This window comes from Muntiacus reevesi, chromosome X (assembly GCF_963930625.1).
Source record: "Muntiacus reevesi chromosome X, mMunRee1.1, whole genome shotgun sequence".
In the NCBI taxonomy this organism is placed as follows: Eukaryota; Metazoa; Chordata; class Mammalia; order Artiodactyla; family Cervidae; genus Muntiacus; species Muntiacus reevesi.
The window spans coordinates 85,727,105-85,744,630 of record NC_089271.1 but is presented as its reverse complement, the minus strand read 5'-3'; positions in this window follow the sequence as shown (position 1 = coordinate 85,744,630).

Genomic DNA, 17,526 nt, shown 5'->3' with positions numbered 1-17,526 from the left:
CATTTCAGTGCTGAATAACAGAGAGAGTGATAATATTGCAGGCTAGGAATCTAGGAGGAGAAACATATTTGGAAAATATCAATATAATGCTGAGTTATGTATGAAGGAAGCCACATTTCAGGTGCCTGCAGATGGAAATGGTATTAGACATTAGGTCTGGTGTTTCTGAGAAAGTTCAGAGACAGAGATAAAGATTTAGAGTCATTTACTTAACTAGCAGGGAGTAAATATGGGAGTAGATGAGATGACCAGGGAAGAGACTATAGAAGGTTATAAAAACCAAAGAAAAAAGTTTATTGGAAGCTCATTTTTAAATGTGGACAGGGGAAAGAAATCATCCAAGGCTATCACCTAACAAAGTTTATTACTCATAGTAGATCCTTTGATTTTAGTACTGAGTGACAGGGAGGGTCACAATAGCAGGATGCTAGAATGCAGATTGGGAATCTGGGAAAAGTAACATTTTTGGTACTGGATGGTGGGATGTTAAGAAAATGTTCAGAAACACCCATTCAGGTACGATGGGATCCAGGAAAGTACAGTAACTCAGAGACCAGACATTAAAGAGATGGTAGCCAGCAGAAAAGTAAAGAAGGATGAAGTCTTTCTATATTAAATATAGAAATCAGGAAACTGAGGGACAGATTTCTTTTTGGAAACAATACACACTTGGGAGACTATACACACATTAAAATAAAGCTCATATTGCTCAGAACTCCAACTTTGAGATGGCTGTCAGAGACAGTTCATCAGCCAAACAAGAAAAAGTCTAGTTTCTTCAGCAAGTACTCACTCTTGACATACACATGCTGTTGGCTTCTTTCACTCTTTGATTCCTCTTTTCTCTCTTCCCTCCTTTCTCTCCTTTTTTCACCATAGTTCACTATCCTCCCCTTCCTCCAAGGTGTAGTAGTTCCAACCCCCTCACTGCGCTGTGAAAGTCTGTGCTGGTGTTGGCTTATGACTAGATACAGGGTAGAGTGGCTGTAAAAGGTGGAGGTTAGGTCCAAGGAGTCCAGCTGAAGCTAAGAGCCTGGAGGAGCAGTACTCAGAATGTATCAGAAAAGAGATGACCTGCTATATTTTATTTGTGGGCTGGAAGCCTGCTCTAAGTGCTAGAGGTTTATGCATGCTCAGCTGTGTCTGAGTCTTTCTGACCCCATGGACTGTAGCTGCCAGGTTCCTCTGTCCATGCGATTTTCCAGGCAAGAATACTGGAGTGGGTTGCCATTTCCTTCGCCAGGGGATCTTCCAGACCCAGGAACTGAACCTACGTTTTTTGCATCTCCTGCATTGGCAGACGGATTCTTTACCACTGAGCCACCTGGGAAGCCTGCTAGAGGTTTATGCTGCTTAGTCACTTCAGTTGTATCTGACTCTGTGCAACCCCATGAACTGCAGTCCTCCAGGCTCCTCCGTCCATGGGACTCTCCAGGCAAGAATACTGGAGTGGGTTGCCATTTCCTTCTCCAAATACATCATGTCAATTACATTAAGTTAAGGATTACTTAGCTTCCCTTGTAGCTCAGTGGGTAAAGAATCTGCCTGCAATGCAGAAGACCCGGGTTCGATTCCTAGGTCAGGAGGCTCCCCTTAAGAAGGAAATGGCAACCCACTCCAGTATTCTTGTCTGGAGAATCCCATGGACAGAGGAGCCTGGCAGGCTACAGAACATGGAGTCACAAGAGTCAGACACAACTTAGTGACTAAAACACCAAACTGCCAAGGATTGCCAAGATGTATCCTTATATATTTAAAAAATATATAAAAAGCACACAAGTAGACACATAGGTAGTTCTTAATATGTCCTGTTAATGTATACACAAACGTCAAAATTCATAATGACAGAGAGAGAATAAGTATGAATATGAGAGATCACATTCATTTTGGTTATTCAGGAGTAAGTTGCACCTCGTTTTCTAAATCTATTTTGTTACTTTGAGAAAGATGAGCTAGGTTAATTTGGACAATAAACTACACTTTAGAAATAAGTTTCAGAAGCTTTATTGCATAAATCCTACATCTTGATACTGAGTTCTTACCTCAAGGGAACACAGTGAATTTCTACCTTTAGGGTAACCCAAGATCATGGGCTCTAATCTAAAGACTTGCCTCTGGGCGATGGTGGCATATCCATATTTACCATGTAGACCTCAGAGGTCAGGATTTTTAGCCACGCCAACCAGTTTTGCCCACCAAGGCAATTCACAAGAAAGGGCCTAATAGACAAGCCATGAGACAGAACAGTGATCTATATGAACAGCATTAAGCTAGAACAGTGGTTCACAGAGCATCAGCATCAGAATAACCTGGAAGCTTGTTAGAACTAAAAATTCTCGAGTAGCAACCTAGACCTACTGGATCAGAAACTATGGTGTAATCCAGCAATCTGTGTTTAACGAGCCCTCCACATGATTCTGATGCATGCTCACATGTGAGGACCACTCTGGTAAAAGAAAACAAATCATGAACAGGAGGGTTATAGGACAGAGGAGAGAGAAAAAACAAGGTACCAGTGAGGGAGATGAAGTTAAATGAAGTAGCGGAATCCTGAGTTATACCTTTCTGATTGTCATCCCAAGAACAACACTTCTATTCAGATGTTTTTAAAAGTGCTGAACTGCATGTTTAACATATAGCAATAAATGGAATGGAATGAGAGACCAAATGTTGAATGAAGGGCAAGAACAGAGACAGGTGTAAATGGTAAAGGAAAAGGATCAGATCCAAGCCAGCAGGAGCTGTCAGGAGTAAAGCAAAGCACAGCAGGGATAGAAGAGCAAAAGAGGTAAATTGGTTGCTTCTAATAGTTTAGGAGAAGTCTGATGCCCCTGACAGTACTGTAGTACTCGAAAGAACAAGCAGCTCCAAGGGTGGGAATGGGGTCAAGGAGACAGAGATATTTATAGTCCAAAATTATATGAATGTGCTCTTGTAAGAATCAAGACATTACTATAAACCAGGCCATTGATATTTCAGCAGGGAGTATGGCTTATGAAACCACTTTATTCCACATTAACAGCTCTCAGCTGTGCATTGAATTTCTAATGCAAATACAATCAATGGATCTATAAGAAAGTGTGTGCACGCAAAGTCACTTCAGTTGTGTCCAACTCTTTGGACCCTATGAACCGTAGTCCACCAGTCTCCTCAGTCCATGGGATTCTCCAGGTAGGAATACTGGAGTGGGTTGTCATGCCCTCTTCCAGGGAATCTTCCTGACCCAGGGATTGAACCTGCATCTCCTGTGTCTCCTGCATTGCAGACAGATTCTTCAAACACTGAGCCACTGGGGAAGCCCCTACAAGAAAGTAGATACATTTAAATCTGAGTAAGATGGTTTGTGAATTAGCCTTTGCCATAACTTGAAAATACACTGCTAGGAGGCTTTATGGTTATGAGTAACACAAAGTCTGTAAGAAGAGGAAACTAACTAGGACTGGTAGAGACTCAGGAATTTCAGGTCAAGGATCTGGGGAAACCTATTTATCTGTATAGTGTGGCTTGGCAGGAAAGGGCAAGGAGGCAGTCAGTCAGGTAGTAAGGCTTGGCAGGCTCCACTGTAATGGAAGATGTAGTCCTTGCTGAGTATCTAGTCAGACACATGGACCAAGGCAGTGAGGGATTCATACAACAAATGTCTGTGTTCGGCATCAAGCAAAGAGTTACCTGTCTGATCAGGCAAATATCAGGTGCATCTACATGTGCCACCTATTTTCTCCTGGGACTCACCTGATGGATGAAGATCCTTGGTTCAGATCTCCACTCCTCCACTGCATGTGTGCATGCTGAGTCGCTTCACTCATATCTAATTCCTTGTGACCGTATGGAGTGTAGACTTCCAGGTTCCTCTGTCCATGGAATTTCCCATATAAGAATACTGGATTGAGTTGCCATACCCTCCTCCAGGGGATTGTCCCAACCCAGGGATCAAACTTGTGTCTCTTACGTCTCCTGCATTGGCATGCAAATTCTTCACCACTAGCACCTCCTAGGAAGCCCCTTCCCTCCCACACTACTTGCTATATACTTTGGAGCATGTAACTTCATTCCACTGTGCCAGTTTTATCCCCTGTAATGTAGTAACTACTTCATAGTGTTGATGAGGCTGAAATGAGATATGTTCATGTCAAATGACTGACTCAGGGTCTGCTATATAAAGTGCTTGAATACATTTCAGCTATCATTAAAAGAGGAAGTACACATTATGATTTATCCCATGTTTTATGAGACTTTATGACCCTGGCCAAGTAATTTAACTAGTGCTACTGTTAATAAAGCTAGTGGATGTGATGAAATTCCAGCAGAACTATTCATGTCCCTAAAGGAGGAAGCCATCAAGGTTTTGCATTCATTATGTCAGCAAATCTGGAAGACTCAACAGTGACCACAGGACTCAGAAAAGGTCAATCTTCATCCCAGTTCCCAAGAAGGGTAGTACCAAAGAATGTGCTAACCACTGGACAGTTGCAATCATCTCCCATGCCAGTAAGGACATGCTTAAAATCTTGCATGCTAGGCTTCAGCATTACATGAACCAAGAACTTCCAGATGTTCAAGCTGGGTTTAGAAAAGGAAGAGAACTAGAGATCAAATTGCCAGCATTTGGTAGATTATAGAGAAAGGAAGGGAATTTCAGGAAAACATCTATCTCTGTTTCATCAGCTATGCTAAAGCTTTTGACTATGTGGATCATGACAAACTATGGAAAGCTCTTAGAGAGATGGGAATACCAGACCATCTTACCTCTCTCCTGAGAAACATGTATATGGGTGAAGAAGTAACAGTTAGAACCCTGTATGGAACAACTGATTGGTTCAAGATGGAGAACAGAGTACCACAGGGCTGTCTGCTGTCACCCTGTTTGTTTAACTTACACGCTGACCATATCATGAGAAATGCTGGACTGGATGAGTTACAAGCTGAATCAAGATAGGTAGGAGAAATATCAACAATCTCAGATATGCAGATGATACCACTCTAATGGCAGAAAGCAAAGAGGAACTAAAGAGCCTCTTGATGAGGATGAAGGAGGAGAGTGAAAGAGCTGGCTTAAGACTAAATATTTTTAAAAAAACTAAGATCATGGAATCTGACCCCATTACTTCATGGCAAATAGAAGGGGAAAAGGTGGAAGCAGTGACAGATTTCATCTTCTTGGGCTCCAAAATCACTGTGTATGGTGACTGCAGCCATGAAAACAGAAGACGATCACTTCTTGAAAGGAAAGTGATGAAAAACCTAGACAGTGTGTTGAAAAGCAGAGACGTTACTGTGCTGACAAAGGTCTGTATAGTCAAGGCTATGATCTTCCCAGTGATCATGTACAGTTGTGAGAGCTGGACATTAAAGAAGGCAGAACGCCAAAGAATTGATGCCTTCAAACTGTGGTGCTAGAGAAGACTCCTGAAAGTCCTTTGGACAGCAAGGAGATCAAACCAATCAATCTTAAGAGAGATCAACCCTGAATACTCACTGGAAGGACTGATGCTGAAGTTGAATGAACCATCAACCATCAATGTGTGCTTAGTTGTTCAGTTGTGTCCGACTCTTTGCAATCCCATGGACTATAGCCCCCCAGGCTCCTCTGTCCATGGGGATTCTCCAGGCAAGAATACTGGAGTGGGTTGCCATTCCCTCCTCCACAGGATCTTCCCAACCCAGGGGTTGAACACAGATCTCCCACATTGCAGGCAGATTCTTTACCAACTCCAGTATTTTGGTCATCTGATGCGAACAGACGACTCATTGGAAAAGTCCCTGATGCTGGGAAAGACTGAGGGCAGAAGGAGAAGAGGGTGTCAGAGGATGAGATGGCTGGATGGCATCACTGATGCAACGAATATGAATTTGGGCAAACTCTGGGAGATGGTGAGGGACAGGGAGGCCTGGTGTGCTGCAGTCCATGGGGTCACAAAGAGTTGAACATGACTGGGCAACTGAACAGCAACAACCACATGCATTAATTTCCTCATAAATAAAATGGGGTTAAGAATAATACTTCCATTATAGGTTCCTTTCAGAATGAGATTAATTAATGCATAGAAAATGCTTAGTGCACTACCTGACACATAGTAATACTCATTAACTGTTAACTACAATTATTACTTCTCAAAGTTATGTGTAATTTCCTGAACACTTTAGTGAGCTGCAGTTCACATATGACAAACTACACATATTAAAGTATGAGTTGATCAAATCTGTATCCAAAATAGTCAAATTTATACATGCACAGAATAGAATGGGGGTTGCCAGGGATTAGGGTAAGGAGTGAAAGGGGAATTGCTAATCATCAGGTATAAAGTTTCAGTTATGAAAGATGAATAGGCTCTATAGATCTGCTGTACAATATCATGCCATTAGATAATACTGTATTGTACACGTGAAAATCTGTTAAGAGGGTAGATCTCCTATTAAATGTTCTTACCTCAAAAAGTAGTATTTTTAAATAGACATTTGTATATAACCTTGTGCAACTATCACCTCAATCAAGAAAATGAACATATCCATCAGTCCAAAACTTTCCACCTGCCCCTATGTAGCTTCTCGATCCCATTCCAGCCTTGTCCCCAGGCAAACGCTGATCTCCTTTCTGTCACTGCAGATTAGTTTGCATTTTTATACAGTTTCATATAAATACAATCCTTATATTATATACTCATTCCCTTTTTTAATTTCACTTGGCATCTTTATTTGAGATTCAACCATGCTGTTGGAGTCTTACTGTTGAGTAGTATTCCATTTTATGACTATACCACGGTATGTGTATTCAACTATAAGTCTTTGTTTATGCATAATCTTTCATTCAAGGAATAATTCAAGGGATTAGATCTGATAGACAGAGTGCCTGAAGAGTGGATGGAGGTTTGTAACATTGTATAGGAGGCAGTGACCAAAACCATCCAGAAGAAGAAGAAATGCAACAAGGCAAAATGGTTGAGGAGGCCTTACAAATAGCTGAGAAAAGAAGACATGAAAGGCAAAGGAGAAAAGGAAGTGAAAAGTGAAAGTCACTCAGTCACGTCCGAGTCTTTGTGACCCCATGGACTATACAGTCCTTGGAATTCTCCAGGCCAGAATACTGGAGTGGGTAGCCATTCCCTTCTTCAGGGGATCTTCCCAATCCATGGATTGAACCCAGGTCTCCAAATTGCAAGCGGATTCTTTACCAGTTGAGCCACAAGGGAAGCCCTTAAAAAGGTATACCCAACTAAATGTACAGTTGCATAGAATAGCAAGGAGAGATAAGAAAGCTTTCTTAAATGAACAATGCAAAGAAATAGAGGGGAAAAAAATAGAATAGTAAAGACTAGAGATCTCTTCAAGGAAATTAGAGATACAAAGGAAACATTTCATGCAAAGATGGGCACAATAAAGGACAGAAATGGTATAGACATAACAGAAGCAGAAGATATTAAGAAGAAGTGGCCAGAAAACACAGAAGAATTATACAGAAAAGGTCTTAATGACCTGGATAACCACCATGGTGTGATCACTCACCTAGAGCCAGATATCCTGACTTGTGAAGCCAAGTGGGCTTTAGGAAGCTTTACTGTGAACAAAGCTAGTGGAAGTGATGGAATTCCAGCTGAGCTATTTCAAATCCTAAAAGATGATGCTGTGAAAGTGCTGCACTCAATGTGCCATAAATTTGGAAAACTCAGCAATGGCCAAAGGACTGGAAAAGGTCAGTTTTCATTCCAGTCCCAAAAAAGGGCAGTGTCAAAGAATGCCCAAACTACCATACAATTGCATTCATTTCACATGCTAGCAGGTAATTTTTAAAATCCTTCAAGCTAGGCTTCAACAGTACATGAAACAAGAAATTTCAGATGTATAAGCTGAATTTAGAAAAGGCAGAGGACCCAGAGATCAAATTGCCATCTTCTGTTGGATTATACAAAGAGCAAGGGATTTCCAGAAAAACATCTACTTCTGCTTCATTGACTATGCTAAAGCCTTTGACTGTGTGGATCACAACAAACTATGGAAAATTCTTCAAGAGATGGAAATACCAGACCACCTGACCTGCCTCCCGAGAAACCTGTATGCATGTCAAGAAGCAACAGTTAGATCCAGACATGGAACAAGAGACTAGTTCCAAATTGGAAAAGGAGTACATCAAGGCTATATATTTGTCACTCTGCTTATTTAACTTATATGCAGAGTATATCATGTGAAATGCTAAGCTAGATGAAGTTCAAGCTGGAATCAAGATTGTTGGGAGAAATATCAATAATCTGAGATATGCAAACGACACCACCCTAAAGGCAGAAAGCAAAGAGGAACTAAAGAGCCTCTTGATGAAGGTGAAAGAGGAGAATGAAAAAGCTGGCTTAAAGTTCAACATTCAGAAAACTAAGATAATGGCATCCGGTTCCATCACTTCATGGCAAATAGATGGGGAAACATGGAAACAGACTTTACTTTCTTGGGATCCAAAATCACTGCAGACAATGAATACAGACATGAAATTAAAAGAGGCTTGCTCCTCAGAAGAAAACCTGTGATGAAACCTAGACTGGGTATTAAAAAGCAGAGACATCACCTTGCTGAAAAAGGTCCGTCTACTCAAAACTATGGTTTCTCCAGTATTCATGTATGGATGTGAGAGTTGGACTATAAAGAAAACTGAGTATCAAAGAATTGATGCTTTCAAACTGTGGTGCTGAAGACTCTTGAGAGTCTCTTAAATAGCAAGGAGATCCAAAAGGATCCTAAAGGAAATCAATCCTGAATATTCATTGGAAGGACTGATGTTGAAGCTGAAGCTCCAATACTTTGGCACTTGATGCGAAGAGCCGACTCATTTGAAAAGACCTGGGAAAGACTGAGGGCAGGAAAAGAAGGTGACAAAGGATGTGATGGTTTGATGGCATCATCGACTTGATAAACATGAGTTTGAGCAAACTCTGGGAGATAGTGAAGGACAGGGAAGCCTGGCATGCTGTAGTCCATGGGGTTGCAAAGAGTCGGACCCAACTGAGTGACTGAACAACAAAAACAAGGCTTTTATTTCTTTCAAGAAAATACCTAGGAGTGAAATTGACTGGGTCATATGGTAGATGTATATTTAACTTGTTAAGAAACTGCTGAAATTAAGGTGCATCCATACAGTAGCAATAAGAGGATGAAGAGTTCATATGGAAAAAAAAAATAAGTCTCAAAATAATTATACTGATTCAAAAGGTCTGACAGAAAATAGTGCATAGTATATGATTGCATTTTCTATAATATGCTTGGGAATACAAAATAAACTATAGTGACACAAAAGAATCTATGGTTGCCTGGGCATCAGGAGAAGGAGACTGTAGGGACAAGAGGAAAGGATTAGAGAGGGACTGATGGATCTTCTGGGGCTGAGGTGGTCATGGTGATGATTTCATGAGTATATGAATATATCAGGGTATCAAATTGTTCTTCTAGATATATACAATTTATTTTATGTCAGTGATGCCTCAATAGAGCTGTTAAAATTATCATGAATAAAAATATTTTCTATATCCAAAAAAAAGATGTATAATGTGATTAATATAATTGACACTGCTGTATGTTATATATGAAAGAGGATAAATCCCCAGAGTTCACATCACAAAGAAAAGATTTTTTTCTTTTATTTTCTTTCTTTGTGAGATGATGAATGGTCTTTAAAATTATTGTGGTAATCATTTCGTGATGTATGTAAGTTAAATCATTATGTTATATACCATAAAATTATACAGTGCTATGTGTCACTTATGGGGATTCCCAGGTAGTTTAGTGGTAGAGTCCGCATGCCAATGTAGGAGAAGCAGGAGACGTAGGTTCGATCATGGTTTGGGAAGATCCCCTGGAAGAGGAAATGGCATCCCACTCCAGTGTTCTTACCTGGAAAATACCATGGACAGAAAAGCCTGGTGGGTTACAGTCTGTAAGGGTCACAAAGAGTCAGACACGACTGAGCAACTGAGCACACATAAATGTCAATTATATCTCAGTAAAACTGGATGAAAATAAAAGAAACTGCCAAAGTGTTTTCCAAAGAAATTGTATCATTTTATATTCCCAGCAGCAATGAATAAGAATTCCAGTTGTCCTGCATCCTTGGCAATATTTTTAATGCCTTTGTCTTTTAATTTAGCCATTCTGATAGATTCATGGTGGTGTCTTCTGATTTTAATTTGTATTTCTCTGATGACTAGTAATCAGAGAAGGCAATGGTAACCCACTCCAGTACTCTTGCCTGGAAAATCCCATGGATGGAGGAGCCTGGTAGGCTGCAGTCCATGCGGTTGCGAAGAGTCAGACTGAGTGTCTTCACTTTCACTTTTCACTTTCATGCATTAGAGAAGGAAATAGTAACCCACTTCAGTGTTCTTGCCTGGAGAATCCCAGGGACGGCGGAGCCTGGTGGGCCATCTATGGGGTCGCACACGACTGAAGCAACTTAGCAGCAGCAGCAGCATGACTAGTAATACGAGCATCCTTCAGTTCAGTTCAGTTCAGTCGCTCAGTCCTGCCCAACTCTTTGCAACCCCGTGGACTTGCAGCACGCCAGGCCTCCCTGTCCATAATCAACTCCCAGAGTTTACTCAAACTCATGTCCATTGAGTCAGTGATAGCATCCAACTGTCTCATCCTCTGTCATCCCCTTCTCCTCCCACCTTCAATCTTTCCCAGCATCAAGGTCTTTTCAAATGAGTCAATTCTTTGCATCAGGTAGCCAAAATATTGGAGTTTCAACTTCAGCATCAGTCCTTCCAATGAATATTCAGGACTGATTTCCTTTAGGATAGACTGGTTGGATCTCCTTGCTGTCCAAGGAACTCTCAAAAGTCTTCTCCAATACCACAGTTCAAAAGCATCAATTCTTTGGTGCTCAGCTTTATGGTTTAACTCTCACATCCATACATGACTACTGGAAAACTATAGCTTTGACTAAATGGACCTTTGTTGGCAAAGTAATGTCTCTGCTTTTTAATATGTTATCTATGTTGGTCATAACTTTTCTTCCAAGGGGTAAGAAATTTCATGGCTGCAGTCACCATCTGCAGTGATTTTGGAGCCAAAAAAAAAAAAAAAGTCTGTCACTGTTTCCACTGTTTCCCCATCTATTTGCCATGAAGTTATGGGACCAGATGCCATGATCTTAGTTTTCTGAATGTTGAGCTTTAAGCCAACTTTTTCACTCTCCTCTTTCACTTTCATCAAGGGGCTCTTTAGTTCTTCTTCACTTTCTGCCATAAGGGTGGTGTCATCTGCATATCTGAGGTTATTGATGTTTCTCCCAACAATCTTGATTCCAGCTTGTGCTTCCTCGAACCCAGCGTTTCCCATGATGTACTTTGCATATAAGTTAAATAAGCAGGGTGCTAATATACAGCCTTGACATACTCCTTTCCCAATTTGGAACCAGTCTGTTGCTCCATGTCCAATTCTAACTGTTGGTCTTGACCTGTATACAGATATCTCAGGAGGCAGGTCAGATGTTCTGGTATTCCCATCTCTTGAAGAATTTTCTACAGTTTGTTGTGATCCACACAGTCAAAGGCGTTGGCATAGTCAAAAGAGCAGAAGTAGATGTTTTTAAGGAACTCTCTCGCTTTATCTATGATCCAACAGATGTTGGCAATTTGATCTCTGGGTCCTCTGCCTTTTCTAAATCCAGCTAGAACATCTGGAAGTTCATGATTCACATAATATTGAAGCCTGGTTTGGAGAATTTTGAGCATTACTTTGCTAGCTTGTGAGAGATTTACTTTGCTAGTGTGTCACATGTCTATTTCCTATCTAAATGACTGGTCCAATATTTATTTTTAATTGGGTTGATGGTTTTCTCATTACTGAATTTTGGCATTCTTTTTGTATTCTGAATGGAAGTCTTATATCAGATATGTCCTTTGCAAATATTTTCTCCAAAGTCTGTGCCTTGTTTTCTCATTCCATTAACCGAATCTTTTGAAAAGCAGAGGTTTTAAATTTTGATTAAATGACAATTTACTGATTTTTATCAACTATACACTAGGTGTGATATCTAAAAATTTTTTGATAACCCAAGTTCGTTAAATTTGTCTATGTTTTCTTCTAGAAATTTTTATAGTTTTAGTTGTTACACTTAGGTTTATGATCCTTCCTTTGAATTAAATTTTGTAATGGGGCAAGGAATTGAAATTCTAGTTTCATTTGTGATTTTGTACATAGACATTCAGTTGTTTCACTACCATTTGTTGAAAAACCATTTTCTATCCACTTTGCACTTTTCTCCATCTCCACCTTTGTAAAATATCCATTGTTAATACATGTGTGGGTTTATTTCTGGACCATTTGTGTTCTATTTTATTCATCTATGTGTCTATCTTAGGTCAAAACCACACCGTTTTGATTGCTGTAGTTCTATAAGTTTTGAAATTAGATAGTTTTAGTCCTTCAATTTTGCTCTTCTCTTTCAAAGTTGTTTGCTTTTTTATGTGAATTTTAGAATCAACTTGTAAATTTCTTTTTTAAAAAAGCCTGCTGGGGCTTTGTAGGAATGCATTGATTCTACAGATATATTGGGGAAGAATTGGCATCCTTATAAAATTTAGTCCTTCAATTCATGAAAAAGTTCTCTCTCTCCATTTATTTAAGTCTTTTCTAATTTTTCTCAATAATGGTTCCTGTTTTCAGTTTAAAGGTTTTACTTCTTTTGTCAGATCTGTTCATAAAGGTTTTATAGTTTTTGGTCTACTATAAATGATATTGATATTTTTAAAAATTTTAGCTTCCTATAGTTCATTGCAAGTATATAAAAACACAATTGATTTTTATATATTGGTCTTATATCTTGCAACTTAGCTAAACTCACTTATGAGTTCTAGTAGCTTTTTTGTAAATTCTATTGCATTTTCAACATAAGCAATCACATCTTCTGAAAATAAAGGCAGTTTTACTTATTCATTGGTAATCTGGTTGTATTTCATTTCTCTTTCCTGCTGGCTAAAAGTAAAGTAAAGTATTAGTCACTCAGCCATGTCTGACTCTTTGTGACCCAGTGGACTGTAGTCATCAGGCTCCTCTGTCCATTGAATTCTCCAGGCAAGAATACTGGAGTGGGTTGCCATTTCCTTTTCCAGGGGATCTTCCTGACCCAGGGACTGAACTCAGGTCTCCCACACTGCAGGCAGATTCTTAACCATCTGAGCCACTAGGGAAGCCCAGCACAAGCTAAAACCATTAGTAATACTGTTGAATAGAAGTGACTTGAGAGAGAATTCCCTAGTGATCCAGTGGTTAGGACTCCATGCTTTCACTGCCATGGGCTCAGGTTCAGTCTCTAGTTGGGGAAACTAAGATCCCGTAAGCCCCATAGTGCAATCAGAAAAAAAAAAAAAAAACAACAACTGGCTACAGAGTGTTGGATTTTGTCAACTTCCTGATTTCAAAATTTAGCAGAAAGCTATAATAATGAAGATTGTATAGTACTCTCATAAAAATAAACCAGAAGTAAACCAATCACTTATGGTCTATTTATTTATTTATTAGCCATGCACATGGCTTGCAGGATCCCTCAACCAGGGATCGAACCTAGTACCTGGCAGTGAAAGCCCCTAATGCCAACTGCTAGACCAACAGGGAATTCCCTGTTCAACTGATTTTTGACAAAAGAAATTTTCAATGGAAAATAGACATTTCAACAAATAGCACTGAGTCAACTAGTTATACACATGAAAATGAAGTTGGATTCTCTACTTGACATCATATTTCAATATAACAGTTAACTCAAAGTGGACTGAAGACCTAAATGCAGAAACTAAGTCTATAAAACCCTTAGAAGAAACATAGGCATAAATATTCCAGACTTTGATTTCTTATGTATAACAACAACAAAAAGAAACCTCATAATAATTAAATATGATGTCCTCATGCTTCGAAGGACATTATCAAGAAAGTGTTTGCAAATTGCATATCTAGTATCCTGAATATATAAATGATATAAATTGGAGTGGGTTGCCATTTCCTTCTCCAGGGTATCTTTCCGACCCAGGGACTGAACCCCGGGTCTCCGGCATTGCAGGCAGAGCCTTTACCATCTATATATATATATATATATATTATATATATATATAATACCATCTATATATATACCATATATAGATGGTATATATATAGTATATATACTATATATATAGTATATATACTATATATAGTATAGTACTATATATAGTACTATATATAGTACTATATATATATACTATATATAGTATATGGTATACTATATATATATAATATATACCATCTATATATATATAATATATATATATATATATATTACCATCTATATATATATATATAAACTCTTAAAACTCAGCAATAAAAGACAAATAATACAATATAAAAAGGGGCAAAGGATTTGAATAAACATTTCTCAGAAGAAGATCTGAAAATGACCAATAAGCACATGAAAAGATGGTCAGTATCACTGACCATTAAGGAAATGCATATCTTAACCACAATGAGATACCACTTCACACTCTGATGACTATAATCAAAAAGACAGAAAATAACAAGTTTGACAGGATGTGGAGAAATTGGAATCCTTTTACATAGCTGGTGGGAATATAAAATGGTACACCTGCTTTGGAAGACAGTTTGGTAGTTTTTAAAAAGGCTGAACACAGTTTCTATGTGATGCTACAATTTAACTCTTAGTTATATACTCAAGAGGATTAAAAATATATGTTCTCACAAAAACTGGTACATGAATATTCTTGCCACTATTGTTCATAATTGTCAAAAGATGGAAACAGCCCAAATGCCTATCAGCTTACAAATAGATAAAATATGTTGCATCCTTACAATATATTATTTATCCATAAGAAATGAAAAGCTGCTTTATGTTATAACATGAACCTTGAATATTGTGCTGAGTGAAAGAAACCTGTCACAAAAAAGTTTCATGTTGTATGGTTCCATTTAGATTAAATGCCCAGAACAAGCAAATCCACAGAGTCAAAAGTACATTAGTGGTTCCCAGGGGGTTGGAAGAGGGAGATGGAGAGTGACTGGTTGTACAACTTTGTGAATATACTCATAGCCACTGAACTGTACACTTTAAAGGGTTATGATACATGAATTTTATATCAGTTTTTTAAAAAAGAATTTTTGTGTGGTGAATAGCCATGACGAAAAGGTAGTATTTTCCTCCTGAGATGACTGGCCATTATAAGGTGACAAATTTAGAATTCCTGTCTTATGATGTACCCTATTGCATGGGCAGGTATCTTCCCAGTTCTCTCTGCATCACTCTATGGGAATTGGGAACCAAGGAACTGGTAGAAATGCAGATACTCTAGCAAATGGTATTGTTGGTGTTAATAAACTGCCATTTGTCTTTGACCCTGGAGTCTTTTGCTAGCATCTATGAAACTGTGTCTAACTAACTTGTTAACTTGTATGTAGGGTGAAATCTCAGATTTTTCAAAGTTCTGGAAAGGAACCATAAAATTAATTTAGTTCAGCTTTCTCATTTTACATATTACAAAGCTAAATTACATAGCTATGTATTTTGTTTCAAGAAAGCCAAAAAAGAAGTCAATAGGAAGAAAAAACTGGTTTATTTATGGAATGGGTTTATCAGACCTTGACAACTTTGTCCTTAATTTGTGAGCATTTTTCATGCCATATTTCTTTTTATTTGTTAGATTCATATTAAAGTACCATTTAAAATGTATGACTCCAAAGAGGATTCTCTGACCTTTCCTTAGTGGTATTTGCTGATATAAAACCTTTTTCTTCCACTTGTAATAGCATCTTTGAAGGACAAAAGAGATCTATAATGAAGATTCACTGGTGTAAATAAAGATTTGTGATCAATTTATCCTTGGTTATCAGGAAAACTGTGGTATTATGAAAAGTAATCTAAAATGCGTTGGATGTTTCTTGAAGTGTATCATAATTTAATGATAACTTTTATAAGATAGATATCTGCTAATTTATATAGTTGTTGATAATAAGTTGGGTTATTTCACTACTTCTGTACCCTAGTACTTATGTGTCATCAGGGATTGTTCTAGTTCTTGGCAAACAATTCATGTGTAGCTTGTTTTTCTTTTAAATTCTCCCTGGATTTCAGAGTTCAATGATGGCTTAGTTTATAATATATTATCAAAACTAATTTTTAATTTGTATAACACACTCTACAAGGTCATGACCATCATATTATGACAAAAATTAGCATATTTCTGCTGAGTTTTTTTTTTTACAGATATAAGCAGCATTTTATAAATATTTTCTTTTAAATATGTACATGCCTTAAGACTTAAGACAAAAAATTAAATAAATGAATAAATTGTCATAAAAATAATAACCTTTGCTACTTTATACAATAGTATTAATAAGGCAGTATTCTAGAACTTAATATATTCTTTTATTTTGGTTAGGTCACAGTGGGTCTAGCTGAATTTGCTCCTTTAATGTTGCATTTCCTCTGTAATAATATTTAGCACATTTTATTGTATTTGCTTGTTTATATTGATTCTTTTCCTCCAGACTGAAAACTCTTCAAGAACAAGCTATATGTTTGTCTTTCCAGCTCTAGAAGCTATGGCAGTGTCTGGAACAGAGTATATATGCTGTCAATAAGAGACCCACCTCAAAACAAAGGACACATACAGACTAAAAGTGAAGGGCTGGAAAAAAATATATCACACAAACGGAGACCAAAAGTAAGCAGGAGTCACAATACTCATATCAGATAAAGCAGCAATCCCACTTCTGGGCATACACACCGAGGAAACCAGATCTGAAAGAGATATGTACACCCCAATGTTCATCCCAGCACTGTTTATAATAGCCAGGACATGGAAGCAACCTAGATGCCCATCAGCAAACGAATGGATAAGGAAGCTGTTTTACATATACACCATGGAATATTACTCAGCCGTTAAAAAGAATTCATTTGAATCAGTTCTAATGAGATGGATGAAACTGGAGCCCATTATGCAGAGTGAAGTAAGTCAGAAAGAAAAAGACCAATACAGTATACTAACACATATATATGGAATTTAGAAAGATGGTAATGATAACCCTATATGCAAAACAGAAAAAGAGACACAGAATTACAGAACAGACTTTTGGACTCTGTGGGAGAAGGCGAGGGTGGGATGTTTCAAGAGAACAGCATCGAATCATGCATATTATGAAGGGTGAAACAGATCACCAGCCCAGGTTGGATGCATGAGACAAGTGCTCAGGGCTGGTGCACTGGGAAGACCCAGAGGGATCGGGTGGAGAGGGAGGTGGGAGGGGGGATCGGGATGGGGAATACATGTGAATCCATGGCTGATTCATGTCAATGTATGGCAAAAACCTCTGTAATATTGTAAAGTAATTGGCCTCCAACTAATAAAAATAAATGGAAAAAGAAAAAGAAAAAAAAGAAAGGTAGCTCACTGTCAACTTGATTTCACCAAAAAGCCAATTAGATGATATATATTTACAGGGAGCTTTCTATGTATTAATATATATGGAAACCTGAAATAATAACTGTTAATGGGCTGAATTGTATAT